The sequence below is a fragment of the Balaenoptera borealis genome (genome assembly GCF_965194805.1).
Source record: "Balaenoptera borealis genome assembly, chromosome: 3".
Classification (NCBI taxonomy): domain Eukaryota; kingdom Metazoa; phylum Chordata; class Mammalia; order Artiodactyla; family Balaenopteridae; genus Balaenoptera; species Balaenoptera borealis.
Window position 1 is genome coordinate 142,958,280 of NC_138866.1, and position 13,994 is coordinate 142,972,273.

Consider the following 13,994-nt stretch of genomic DNA (forward strand, 5'->3'; position numbering starts at 1 on the left):
CCATGGGATTATTGAAGTGTAATTTCCAAACATTTAGGAGTTTCTGTTTTCAGCTTGTCCAATCTTTTCATTGCTTCTTTATCTTGTTTTCTACCTTCTTTTTCATTAATCAATGTTTTAATTAAATTTTATATATATATATTCACTTTAGCTTTCCCTTTTAGTATTTTTATTTTGCTTTGATACTCTATTTATATAGTGCAACTCTAATTGCATTCTACCTTATCATTTATCACTTCCCAAACAATGCAAAAATCTTACAAAAGTTTACAAAAGTTTAACTCCATTTTATATACACACATGCACACACACACACATACAGTGACCAAACTTTAAGTGTAAGGATTAGTAAACAGACCTAAATCTTCTTTTTGAATAGTTAGGTCAGTAGCTTTATCCAAGCAAGTTTTCTGAACTATTCATCTCCCATGCAGAAACAGAAAGAGAGCCAATGGTCTCTCTCTCCATATGTATTTCAAATAAACTCCTCTCAGATTACATGAGTGAATTTCATTTTATCACCTGACCCTTAGATGTCAGCATGACACCACATTTGAAAACTTGCTATAAAATAGGGTTGACTAGCCTTAGCTAGTTCCTTACAATCCTTATCATGAGAAGACAGATGTGGACTGAACTGAGTTCTTAAATATATATATATATAATATATACTTATATTTAATACATATTAATTATATAGGCACTATTATTTAAATATATATATACACTAAACCCGACAAGACATTGCTATTATTGTTCTTTTAAAAAGTCAATATTTTTCTATATATTTAACCAGTTCTTCATTCCTTCTTGGAGTTCTGTGTATCTATCTGGAGGTTCCTTTACTTCAGTCTGAACAATTCTTTTTAGTATTTCTTGTAGTGAACATCTACCAGAGACTAATTCTTTCAGCTTTTCTACAACTTAAAATGTCTTAATTTGACCTTTATTTTGGAAGATTATTTTTCACTATGTATAGCATTCATAGATGGAAGTCTTTTTTTCTTTCATTACTTTGAAGAAGTCAATCTATTGTCTTCTTGCTACCATATGTTCATTTGAAAACTGCTGATAGTCTTGTTATCACCTCTCTGAAAGCAGTCTTTTTGCCTTTCACTGCTTTTAATATTTTCTTTCTATATTTTCTTTCAGAAGTTTAATTCTGATGTTCCTATATATAGTTTTTTTTTTTTTCTGATTCTGAACATCTTGAATTTGTGGGTTAATATCTTTTATCAGTTTTAGAAAATTCTCAGACTATCTTTTCAAATGTTATTTCTGCCCTATTTTCTCTCTCCTGTGCTCTTAGATTGAGAAAGCACACGTTACACATAATTAAATGGTTTTGATATTATCCCATATGTCTTTTATGTTCCATTTTTTCTATTCCCTTTTTACCTTCTTTGTACTTTAGCTTGAGAATTTTCTATTGACCTTTCTTTGGGTTCACTAATCTTGTTTTCTGCTGTGATCAATTTGCTGTTAAACCCATCCAATGAGTTTTTAAGTATAGATATTACATTTTTCAAATGGCTACTTGATTATTTGACATAAGCTTTGTTGAATTTTTCTTTTTATCCATTCTGTCCATCATTTTCTCTATTTTCTTTAACATATATATAAGAAAATCTATTAACTACAACATATGGATAATTTATTTTATTGTCTTTTCTGTTGATTATTAGCAAACATTTTCTTGCCGTTTTGCATGTATCCTGTTTTTTTCTTGTATGCCAGATATTGTGTAAAGGAATCATTGAAAACTGAAGTTACTCTTGTTTTCCTCCAGAGATGGTTCACCTTGCCCTCTGTTATACAGATAAGATGAGGGCTTGATCACCTCAATCCACTCAGGAATAAGCTTCCAAGGAACTGGATGTTAGCTCTACTTAGACTAATTTCACCTCTGTGTTCACATGTCTCAAAGATGAAAGCTGCCATGTGTTTATTGTAGGACATAGCCTCCAGGGAGAATTTTTCTCATCAGCACTATGAGACTGCAAAATATTTCACTCTGCCTTTCCAATCTAGCACCTAGCTTCTTATACCCCCCCAACTCAGCATTCAGCAAAGATCCCATCAGGCAAACGGTCTGTACATTTGGGTGTTTTCTAGATTTTAAACTGGCATACAATCCATATGGTGGTCTAAGGCTCTGCCGTTTTCTCTTCCCCTAGTATAACCCCTCTGCCTGATCCTCAGCCCATGCTTGGACTCAGCAAATCCATAAGGAAGAAAAGATAAAATCAGCTCACCCACCTAGGAAGAGCTCTTCCTTCTTTGGAATGTTAGTTCATTTAGTCTTTTTGCTTTCACTATTCTCAGATATCGTTTAAAATATGATTTCTATAATTTATTCTTTTTTTCTAGTTGATGTGCAAGATTAATGGCATGCCACCACCTATTAAATACTACTGGAAAGCAGAAATTGATTTGCTAACTGTTTAATCCTCTCAACACTTTTATGAGGTAAGTACATTTTTCAGACAAGTTGTGTAACTTGCCAAAGATCACTTAATAGTAAGTAATGAAGACAGGAGATGAACCTAAGCTATCTCATCCTAAAACCAGGGGTGACAATAACCATGATGATATATTGCCTCCAATGGATGGGAATATTCTTTTTCAATAAAGAATGCTAATTCTTTATTAGCATTAGGTAATTAGGTAAAAAAATGCTAATTCTGACTTCTAACTGAAAATCTGAAGGGAAGATCATTTTTGAAACTTCCTTTTGAGATTCATTTTGAGTCAGATATGCAAGTTATTTAAATTCAAGGCACATCTCTCAACAAAATTTTTCTGTAGAAACTAAATGACCCTTTCCTACCCCTCAAGCCCCAAGAGACAAACCTCACTTAATCAAAAGTGGTTTTGGTCATATTTTCTTCAGGAAACATGAGGGGTAACTGTCAAGTTTTCTGTGTCCTCCTCCCACAGAATTCTATTGTTAATTATGACAATTCACTTCAGGAATACAAATGCATTGAGGGGAACACTTTCACTTTATATTTTCATTTTTGGAATGTAAGTGCAGTGGACTCCTAAACTGCTTGCCTAGAACAGCAAAGGTTAAGGTAATTAGAGTAGAAATGGGAAAATCCATAATCAATTTGTGTTTTAAAAGGGTCGAAGAATACCAAAATGAGAGCTGAGAGGGCATCAGGCAGCCGGTGGTTGGTGGCTGCAAAGGGTGAGTCACAACTGAAGCTATAATATGGAAACCAGCACATTCTGAAAAGCACTGGTGTTCACCCTTTTCTTTGTCACTTAATGTTTTTTTATTTTATTTTTATTTTATATTGGAGTATAGTTGATTTACAATGTTGTGTTAGTTTCAGCTGTACAGCAAAGAGATTCCATTATACATATATATGTATCTATTCTTTTTCAAGTTCTTTTCGCATTTAAGTTATTACAGAATATTGAGCAGAGTTCCCTGTGCTATACAGTAGGTCCTTGTTGGTTATCTATTTTAAATATAGCAGTGTGTATATGTCAATCCCAACCTCCCAATCTATCCCTCCCCTCCTCCTTCCCCCCGGTAACCATAAGTTCATTCTCTAAGTCTGTGAGTCTGTTTCTGTTACATATATACAATGGACTGTTACCCAGCCATTAAAAAGAATGAAATAATACCATTTGCAGCAACATGGATGGACCTGGAGATGATCATACTAAGTGAAGTAAGTCAGACAAAGACAAATATCATAAGATATAAATGCAGAATCTAAAAAAAATGATAAAAATGTATTTATTTACAATACTGATGTTTACTCTTAGTGGGCCTTTGCCTAAGAATAATGTGATAATGATAAAGTCTCTTCTAGCTACAGCTTTATCAGTAGAAATAATTAAGATGCAAAAGAATCAGAATCTCTTCCACTCGCTCTACTGACAGGGAGGAACTTCGGACTTGACCATGGCAAAAGTCAATATATGAACTTACTGAGAAAGACTTGATAGTTGGTTTTTAGAAAGGAAAGTGTCACCTGATACTGCAGAAAAACCAAACAATTCCATAAAGAAAACAATTGTCTGCCTGAAAGCAGAATTTTAAAACTAAATCTAAAAAAGGAATCCACAAAATCCCATCACAGGATTTTAAATATTTCCATTACCTTCTGCTGCTTCCCAATTAACCAAAGAAGGCAGTGATTTCCATGTATTGGCCGTGTCCGCCAGACTTGCTGGTTCATTTCCTGGATTTTATCACTCTGTAAATTTTGATGGTTCAATTATACTACCATCAAACGATGTTAAAATGCCATCCTTCCTGTATTAAAAAAAAAAAAAATTTAACACTACCTGCCAGTATAACAATTTAACAGCTGCTTTTATCATGTGCTTACCATTTGAAAGGCATTCTATGTATATTTTTGCTAATTTTCCCCAAAACACTGCAATTTATGCACTTTATTTTCATTTTCCAGATTAAAAAAAAAACAAAAACAAGCTTAGAGTGGTCAGGTAATATGTCTAAGGCCACACAACCAGTAAGCAATAGGGTTAAGAGTCAAATCATGGTAAAATTCCAAAGCTTGGGTTCTTTCCATAAAATCACTCTTCTCCTATTGGAATAGTCTTGGTTCCAAACTAGCTGTCCTGTCTTATCCCTCCTCATGCCCATTGCCACACCTTCCATTCTACCCAACTTGGCCTGTTCCCTCAAATATTTTGTATTTATTTTCTCTTCTGTATCTTTACACACACAATTCCTCATACTAATATTGTTTCTAATCCTCAACCCTATAAAAAGCTAATTTATCCTTCAAGTGCCTGCTGAGATTCCACTTCTTCCAATAAACCTGCCCAGACCACCTTACTTCCTCCCCCAGCTCTCCATAGCAATCTCTCCCTTCCAGATATGTATATGACATATGTTCTATTTGTTCATTCATTCATTCAGCAGATCTTTATTCACTTCAATCAAGCACTGGAAACACAGAGATGACTGGAAGTGAAATCCAATAACAAATAGATAAATATAAAGTGTTTTAAATATATTAATATATATGTGAATGTATATACACACATTTATATGTTCAACAATATTAACAGTAGCTGATATTATTGAGTGCCTATTACGTGCCAGGCACTATTCTAGGCCACTTAGGTGTTCTAACTTATTTAATCTTCACAACTCTTCAAAGTAAGTACCTTTTTATTTATGAGAATAGTGACACACAGAGAGGTTAAACAAGTTTCCCAAGGAAGATGAGGATCACCTACAATATTCACTACACCCTTCTTCTCCTGGTCCCTTTGATGAACTTCTCATCTTCCTTGGAAACATTTGGAAAAGATGTGAACCCCATAAGTGGCCCATGAATGACCTAAGTAAACCCAGTCAGTAATTCCAGTAAATAATTCCAGTGCCCTGGCCCATGATCCATCCAGAAACTCAAGCCTAACAGCATTTCTTTGCAACAGAAATTGGCTCAAGGAGGTCCATAAGATCACACTAAAGAAAAAATTACTTTTTCTCTTCTGGACATGAATGAGGAATCATCAAATAGCCCTGTTTGCTATCAGCAGCCATTTTACAACCATGAAGAGGACCAGCATGAACACAAAGTTTACTGTCTTAACCTAGGTTTCCCTCACTTAAGCCAGTGTTTCACTTTCCACCTGCTCTTCATCCCAATTCTCCATCATAGAAGGTTTTAGTAGTCATAATGGTACTGCATGCCAAGGCCTAGCACCATCCTACTTTCTACCAACAATGGGGTCCTCATTGCCACCTGACCAGTGAATGATGCAGTCATAGAATCCATCCTGAGTGACTCGTTTCCAGGGCCCTTTATGGTGCCAGCTGTCATAGCCTAGGTTTTCCCCTGAAAGCAGAGCCTGAAGCAAGGGTTTACACGTAGGTAGTTTATTTTGGTAAATGAGCCCAGGGAACAAGAGTAGGGAGACTCTGAAGAATGAAATAGAAAAGTAAATTCAAGGACACAGTATCAAACTAGTCACTGTTGTTGGCAACTGGACATTGGTCCTGCTGGGAAGCTCTGAGGAATTGTATAGAATTTGACTGAGAAATGTCACCCAAGCATTGGAGGACTGAAACGCTTATCTGCCAGTTTCCATCTCCTGTTGGTCAAAGGTTGGAGCATTGAAGGTTAATTTCACACTTGCACATTTGCGTATGCAAAAGTGTCCAGCTGGTCCTCCAGTTGGTTTAGCTGCCTCACAGAGGCTTCACAAAAGAAGTGATGATTCTGTGACTGGATCATTCACTGGTCCTCTAGTTGGACAAGCTGGTTCCCAGAAGAGTCCCATATCTGGTATCAGAAAAGCAGAAAGTAAAAAATACACTGTGCAGCTGAGGCAAGGTGCTGATACACTTGGGCAGAACTGACTCCTGCACCCATGGCTAGATTAAAGGTGGACTCAGAGGATATGAGGTGGGGCACAAGAGGTGTCCACACATAGTACCAGTTGTCAGAGAGAGACATGAAAAGCACCTGCAAGCTCAAGGCCATCAACCAGCTGCTAGAATCTGGCTACCTCTGTATTTCCAGTAATGGGAACACATTAACTTCCTTATTTTTCAAGCAACTTCTTTCTTCTTAATCCCCCCTTTATTAAAAGGAAACTACTAGAAAAAAAAAAAATATATATATATATATATTTATGAATTGTGACATGTCAGGTAGTGGTAGGAAAGTAGCCAGAGATATAGAATTTGTTTTCCTTGAGTATAGGATTTGTTCACGTCATTGGTTGTGAAGCCTTATTGGTACCACATTGGCCATGTTCAAAATGTATATAAGCTACTCATTTATGTGAAATAAAGCAAGCTGTCTTTTCTGTAACATGAAGCCTAAATCATGCCAACTTTCACAGAGGGGATTCTCTACCGAAAAAAACCCAGTATTTACAAAAGAAGTAAGAAGTTTGTTAATGAGCTCAGTTTTTCATTCAACAAATTTAGGGTGCCTCTCATGTACCTGTCATCATTGTTGTCTTCCCTGGGGATACAGCAGGGAAACAGACAAAATTCCCCACCATCAAGGAGTACTGTCTAGTAGGGGAAACAGACAGTAAACTCAGGGGAGGAGGAAAGGTAAGACCAGACCAACATATATTTTTAAAGGATCATCTGGTTTCTGTAAGGGACTGGGGTGGAAGCAAGGAGACCATTTAGATGTTGATGTAGCACTTTGGGCCGGAATGATGGTGGCCCATCATTGGTGAGGGTGGAGGTGATGAGAGGTGTTCATTCCTATTGCCTTTATTGTGTAAAGCAGTACAGTCTTTGAAGAAGGAAATACCTGAGGGAGAAAATGGATTCTAGAAGGAAATGGAGAAGGGAGTAAAATATAAAAGGTCACTGGGTAGGTGTTAGGGAGGACATTTGATTCAGCTGGAAGGACAGTTGCAAAGTGTGAAAGAGCCATAGATTGAAAGAAATGTGGGTGATGAATTGAATCTACTTTGGTGTTAATCAATAGGCATATGATTGATAACATTGGAATATTCTAATTACTTTTCATTTCTGGGTTATGTTTCTTTAAATACAACATCAGGCAAAGTCTGGACTCTGTGGGACCTAATATACATAGAGTTACACAGACTTACACAGAATGAAATTTGTCCTGTTTAACACATTTTGAAAGTGATTTTTAAATATTTTTACTCTTATGATTTTTACTCATAAATCTTTCCCTCTGAGATATATTAAGTTCCAACTCCTGCAAAGAAAATTAGATAGAAGACAGTTTAGCTATGAATCAAACTAGAATCATGATCAAAGAGAGTCTCAGTAGATAGAATGTAGTATAGAAATTAAGTTAGCTAAGTTTGGACCTCTCATATTAATCATTTCATAATTCATATTTTCAAATATTTACAGCTCATTGAGCAAGCCTATTTTCTTTCCCTGTGGAAAGATGCTTGGTGCTTAAGGGGCCCTGTGATTTAGTAAGGATAATTATGTGAAGTAAAGTACAAATGACAAGTGACTATTTTTGTGATTTTCTTTGCCTCCTTTCCAAACTCAGTAGAATGGTGAAGTAGGGGGGAAACTGGATGACCGTTTGAGCAGGGAGCAGGGGTTGATCTCTTTATTTAAAAATATTATGGGCAACAAATTATTCCTGTAAACTGCAAGTGTACTCAGAGTGTAAGCTCCATCACACCTCTGTGTGATGATAGTAATACCTCAGTTACCTAAAACAGTGGGCAATGGGGCACTGACAGAGAATAGAGGGGAAGTCCTAAAAACTTGGAAACAGGGAACTGGGGTTTGGTCCCATCTTTGCTATCATCTAGCTGTGTGGCTTTAAGAAAGTCACGTGGCTTCAACAAATGATGTTGGGAAAACCGGATATCTACATGCAAAAAAATGAAGTGCAACCCTTACCTTACACCGTATACAAAAATTAACTCAAAATGGAGCAAAGACCTAAATATAAGAGTGAACCCTATAAAACTATTATAAGAAAACAGAGGGGAAAAGTTTCATGATATTGGATTTGGCGTTTATTTCCTGGATATGTCACAAAAAGAACAAAGCAACGAAAGCAAAAAAAAAAAAAAAAAAAGATTAACTGGACTACATCAAATTAAAAGCTTCTGTGCATCAAAGGACACAATCAACAGAGTGGAAAGGCAACCCAGAGAATGGGAGAAAATATTTGCAAGTGATCTATTTCCTAAAGGGTTAGTATCAAGAATACATAAAGAACCCTTACAACTCAACAACAACAACCACAAAAGCAACCCAACTGAAAAACGGACAAAGGACTTGAACTGGTATTTCTCCAAAGAAAACATAAAAATGTCAGAAAGCACATGAAAAGGTGCTCAACATCACTAATCACTAGAGAAGTGCAAATCAAAACCACAATAAGATACCACATCACACCCATTAGGATGGCTATTATTTTAAAAATGAAACAAAATACCAAGCATGGCAAGGATGTAGAGAAGCTGGAACTGCTGTGCACTATTGGTGAAAATGTAAAACGGCGCTGCTGCTATGAAAAACGGTAAGGTTGTTCTCTAAAAAATTAAAAATAGAATTACCATTTGATCCAGAAATCCCATTTATGAGTATATGCCTAAAAACTTAGAAACAGGGACTTAAAGAGATGTTTTTAAACACATGTTTACAGCAACATTATTCACAATAGCCAAGAGCAGGAAGCAACCCAAGCGTTCATCGACAGATGAATGGATAAGCAAAAGGTGGTATATACATACAATGGAATATTATCCAGCCTTAAAAAGAAGGGAATTCTGATACATGCTGCAACATGGATGAACTTGGAGGATATTATGTTAAGTGGAATAAGCCAGTCGCTAAAGGACAAATACTGTATAATTCCAGTTATATAAAGTACCAAGAGTAGTCAAGTTCATAGAGACAGAAAGTGGAATGGTGGTTGCCAGGGGCTGGCAGGAGGGGAATGGGAGTTGTTCCTTAATGGGTACCGAGTTTCAGTTTTGCAAGATAAAAAGAGTTCTGGAGATGGATGGTGGTGATGGTTGCACAACAATGTGAATTACCTAATGCTGTTAAACTGTGTACTTAAAAGTGGTTAAGATGAAAAATTTGTTATGTGTATTTTATCACAATTTTTTTTTAATTTAAGATAATGAATAGAAAATGCTTTCACAGTGTAGGATATACAGAAAGTGCTCCAAAAATAACAAACTTCATACTTGTTATTTTATTAAATTTCCTGAATTGAGGCCCAAGATGGTCCCATTATGTCAAGTTCCTTTCTGGGGAAAAGAAAGCATATGGTGAAATTAAGTCATCAGAATTTTTAGAAGTGCCTGACACATCATTTGGTCTCATTCCCTGGGGAAAAAAAAAGTTACAATGCCTTGCCAACTCTTAGAATTCTTATTTCTAACATGAAGTGTTTGGACAATTCATTAAATCATCTGTAAGTTCCTTCTTCTCTCATAGTTCTCTGTTCTAAGTCAATACTTTGTAAACTGTGCTCTGTAGTTCTAGTCTTCCAGGCAAAGGACACGCTAAATCACTTGAGTTCTGGATGCTTCGGTACACCCACACGCACACACACACATACACACACACCCTTGTTTCAAGCAGAGATGCTTGCTTTTTCTATATTGAGGTTATGTTCAATATTTACTTTTCTACAACATTTTTCTAATTTAAAAAAAAAATGAAAGCTCTGTTTCTAAGGAAGCCAGGTAAGTCAATTTTTCAGATAAATGAAATTTACCTTCTTCAAGTACAAAACGTTCATTTTAAATTCTACGTTTCATGAGAATCCTATAAAAACTGACCCTTGTCCCATACCTTCTAAAAGAGGATTCCTGGACCATAGTCTGATTGGTAAAGCTTGGCTTCACCAGGGACTGACATGCAGTGAACTATGCTCTACATGGAATAATAACTATGAGTTTCTATTCTCTTTTCAGGAAAACACAAGACTTTGAGACCAAAATGAAAATAATAACTCCTACTAACCCAGTTCTTAACTCTTCGTCTGTCAGTGCCCCGTCAATCTTCATGGTACTGCCATCCAGTACCATGCCTGGTTCCATGCCTCCAGCTCTGCCCAGCTGTTACCTCTGTTAAGACTCCCTTCATCTGGCTGAACTCTTATCATCGTTAAAAACTCAGCTCATGTGTTCCCAACTTAAGGAAGCCACCCAAGCTGGGTGCAGTGCTTGTCCTTTCATCCCCAAATATCCTGTCCATCTGGATACCACGTATACACATGTATACCCAGGCACTTACCATTTTTATTATCATTCGCTGTTTTTCAGTCTTCTCCTTAGCTAGGTATATGCCCCTCAAGCCAAACTCTATGTTCTCTTCATGTCTGTATCCTCAATGCAGATGACAGGGCCAGAGTATTCAATATGTACTATTTAACTGAACTAAAATAATTTTATGTCATCTTAAAATTTCATGGATAATTGACCCTTTTTTCATAGCCAACTTTCCTTGATGTCACAGATGAGTTTTCTACCATGCCTCATCTTTTAGTTACACCTAGATAATTGAATGTTAACTCCTGTTAACGAGATTATTAAATGACATAGAAAAATACAAATAGGAATGAAGTAGGAAATCTAAATACAAAGCTGTACAAACTTCAGTAAAATTCTGTGAAAGCAGTAATATATATTGTATATGTATGCAGAAACGATATGCACACACAATATGTATCTATATGCATATATATGGAAGTGCATCAAGATTGTTAACAATGTTCACATCTTGTAAGGATGTCTACAGACACTTTAAAAATACATTTCTGAGACTTCCAGTTTCCGGTCCAGCATATAAGGAGTTTGGAAGTCACCACTCCATTCTAACAGGTGAAAAGCTGAACAAACTGAAAAATTAACAACTCTTCTTAGATTCATAAAAGAAGTGAGGTCACAGGACAAATTGCTGCTCCCAGCATTGGAGAGACATGCAGATACAGAGAATCACAATTTACTGAAGCAGAAACGCTTGAGTAGAAACCTCCACAGGAACCAGTGCTGGGGCTGGAAAACCTGAACTATAATTGATGAATTGCTGGAGGCTCAGTGTGGACCCGTCTGTGAGATAAAAACTCCAGGGGGACCCAGCCTTAGGGGGTCCCCACATTGTTGTGAGTTTTGCCTCCAGAGGCTTGACCAGGTTCTCACAGTGAAGATCGGAGAAAAATCCACTCATGCTTCCTGTAGGGGGAGGGGGAAAGTGGCTGTTTTGAAAAATGCCAGAGCATTCTATTCTTCTTAACAAGGCCTGCCCTCAAGAGAAACTACTTTGCCAGAGCCGAACCTATTGGGTTTTTGTCAGAGCCTAACTAGCCCAGGGGAAGGGAAACACCCAACTCTAGTTCGCTCCAGTCCCTCCTAAGCCCCCCACCCCCACTTAAGGGGGCTGGGATTGAGAGGCACTTGCGAAGTTCACAGCCAAGGAGCACAGCCTCACAGAAAGCCAGAGACCTAATCACAGGACCACAGAACACCTCCCCTACCCCTACACCTCACCACATCACCAAAGGTCTCTTTACTGGCATTTCTTCTACCCAGTATATCATGTCCAGCTTTCAACAAAAAATTACAAGGCATACTAAAAGGCATACTAAAAGGCAAAATGCAGTTTGGAGAGACATAGCAAGCATTAGAACCACACTCATATATTGCAGGGATGTTGAAATTAGCAGATCTTGAATTTAAAACAGTTATGATTAACATGATAAGGGCTCTAATGGAAAAAAGTAGACAACGTGCAAGACAAATGGATCATGTAAGCAGAGAGATGGAAATTCTAAGAAAGAATCAAAAAGAAATGCTGGAAATCAAGAACACTGTAATAAAAATAAAGAATGCCTTTGATAGGCTCACTAGTAGACTGGACAGGGCTGAGGAAGGAATCTCTGAGAGTGATGATAGAGACTTCCAAAATTGAAAGGCAAAGAGAAAAAAGACAAAAAACGGAACAGAAGATCCAAGAACTGTGGGACAACTACAAAAGGTATAACATCCAGGTAATGGGAATACCAAGAAGAGAAGCGAGAAAGGAACAGAAGAAATATTCAAAGCAATGATTGTAATAGGGGTGGGGCAGGCGCATTTGGCCCTTAGCGCAGGCCGTTTGGGATTGGCTGTTAGCGGTCCTGCTCCCACCAATGGGCGACATTGCGGTGGGCCCCTCCCCCTCCCCTGTATAAAAGGAGCCCGAATTCTGACTGGGGGAAGATGGTTCTTTGAGACAGTCGTCTACCGTCTTCTCGGCCTGCTGGCTTTCTGAATAAAGTCATCATTCCTTGCTCCAACTCATCCCCCAATATATTGGCCTGTCGGGCAGCGAGCAGAGCGAACCTGGACTTGGTACCATAATGACTGAGAATTTCTCTAAATTAATGACAGCTACCAAATAGCAGATACAGGAAGCTTACAGAACAGACAGGATAACGGCGGGGTAGGGGTTTTGTTCCAACTGAACAAAACCAAAGATAAAAATCTTAAAAGGAGCCAGAGGGAAAAAATGCCTTCCCTCTAGAAGAGCAAAGATAAAAATTACATCCACCTTTTCCTCAGAAACCATGATGCAAGCAAGAAGAGCATTTTTTTTCTCTCAACACTTCAAATGTTGAAGTGTTGAGAGAAAAAAATGAATGCCAACCTAGGATTCTGTATTCTAAGAAGTTATCCTTCAAAAGTGAAGAATACCTTTTTCTTTTTCTTTTTTTGGCCACACCGCACGGCTCGTGGGACCTTACTTCCCCGACCAAGGTTCCCCCGACCAAGGATCAAACTCGGGTCCTCAACAGTGAGAGCTCGTTGTCCTAACCACTGGACCACCAGGGAATTACCAAAAATACTTTCTAAGGCAAACAAAAAATTGAGAGAATGTGTTGCCAGCAGTCTTGCTTTGAAATGTTAAAAGAAATTTTTTCAGAGAGAAGGTGTTGGTTCAAAACCAACAACCTGGAGCTTCCCCGGGTGAAATCTGAAAGGGGCCCCCAGACACAGAGGGCGAGGAGAGACGGAAGGAAGAGGCAGACACTCCAGCCTGGTAGGTGGTAGGTTTAACAAGCACGGGAACTTGGTACCAAGGCTGTGGCCCCAGAACCATACCCCGGCCCCTCCCTCCAGGTAAACTGGCAGAAAACCACGACTAACCATATCCTCTAGCTGTGTTCAGAGCGTAGGAACAAGAGTCCATCCACAGGAAAACTGCGGCAAGCTGGTTCAGCTTCACAAGCAGGACAAAGCCGCCCTGCAGCTCATTACCATCTCATTATAATGCTAGGATCTCAGCCATCCGCATCAGAATGGTTCGACCCCGCTTCCCACCCAAATGCCAACAACCATACAAGGGCAGAAAGGAGGTGGCAGCCCAGTTCCAGGAAGAATCCCCTCTATTCCCGGAAAACCAATGCAGATGCCTCCCCCGCATTAACCTTGCCCTTAAGATCTTGCCTGAATCATCCCCTTGGGCGAGAAGTTGATTTGCGAACTAAGTTCCTGCTTCTCCATCCTCTGGCCATTGAATA

General features: G+C 38.1%; 1 protein-coding gene across 1 annotated transcript in view; it reads right to left on the reverse strand.

Moving 5' to 3' along the window:
• SV2B (synaptic vesicle glycoprotein 2B) overlaps window positions 1-13,994 on the reverse strand; it is a 259,567-nt gene that overhangs the window by 201,776 nt on the left and 43,797 nt on the right. The window contains exon 2 of the mRNA XM_082388923.1: window positions 4,122-4,276. The gene's annotated coding sequence lies outside the window, so the exon portion shown is untranslated. The remainder of the gene's footprint in view (window positions 1-4,121; window positions 4,277-13,994) is intronic.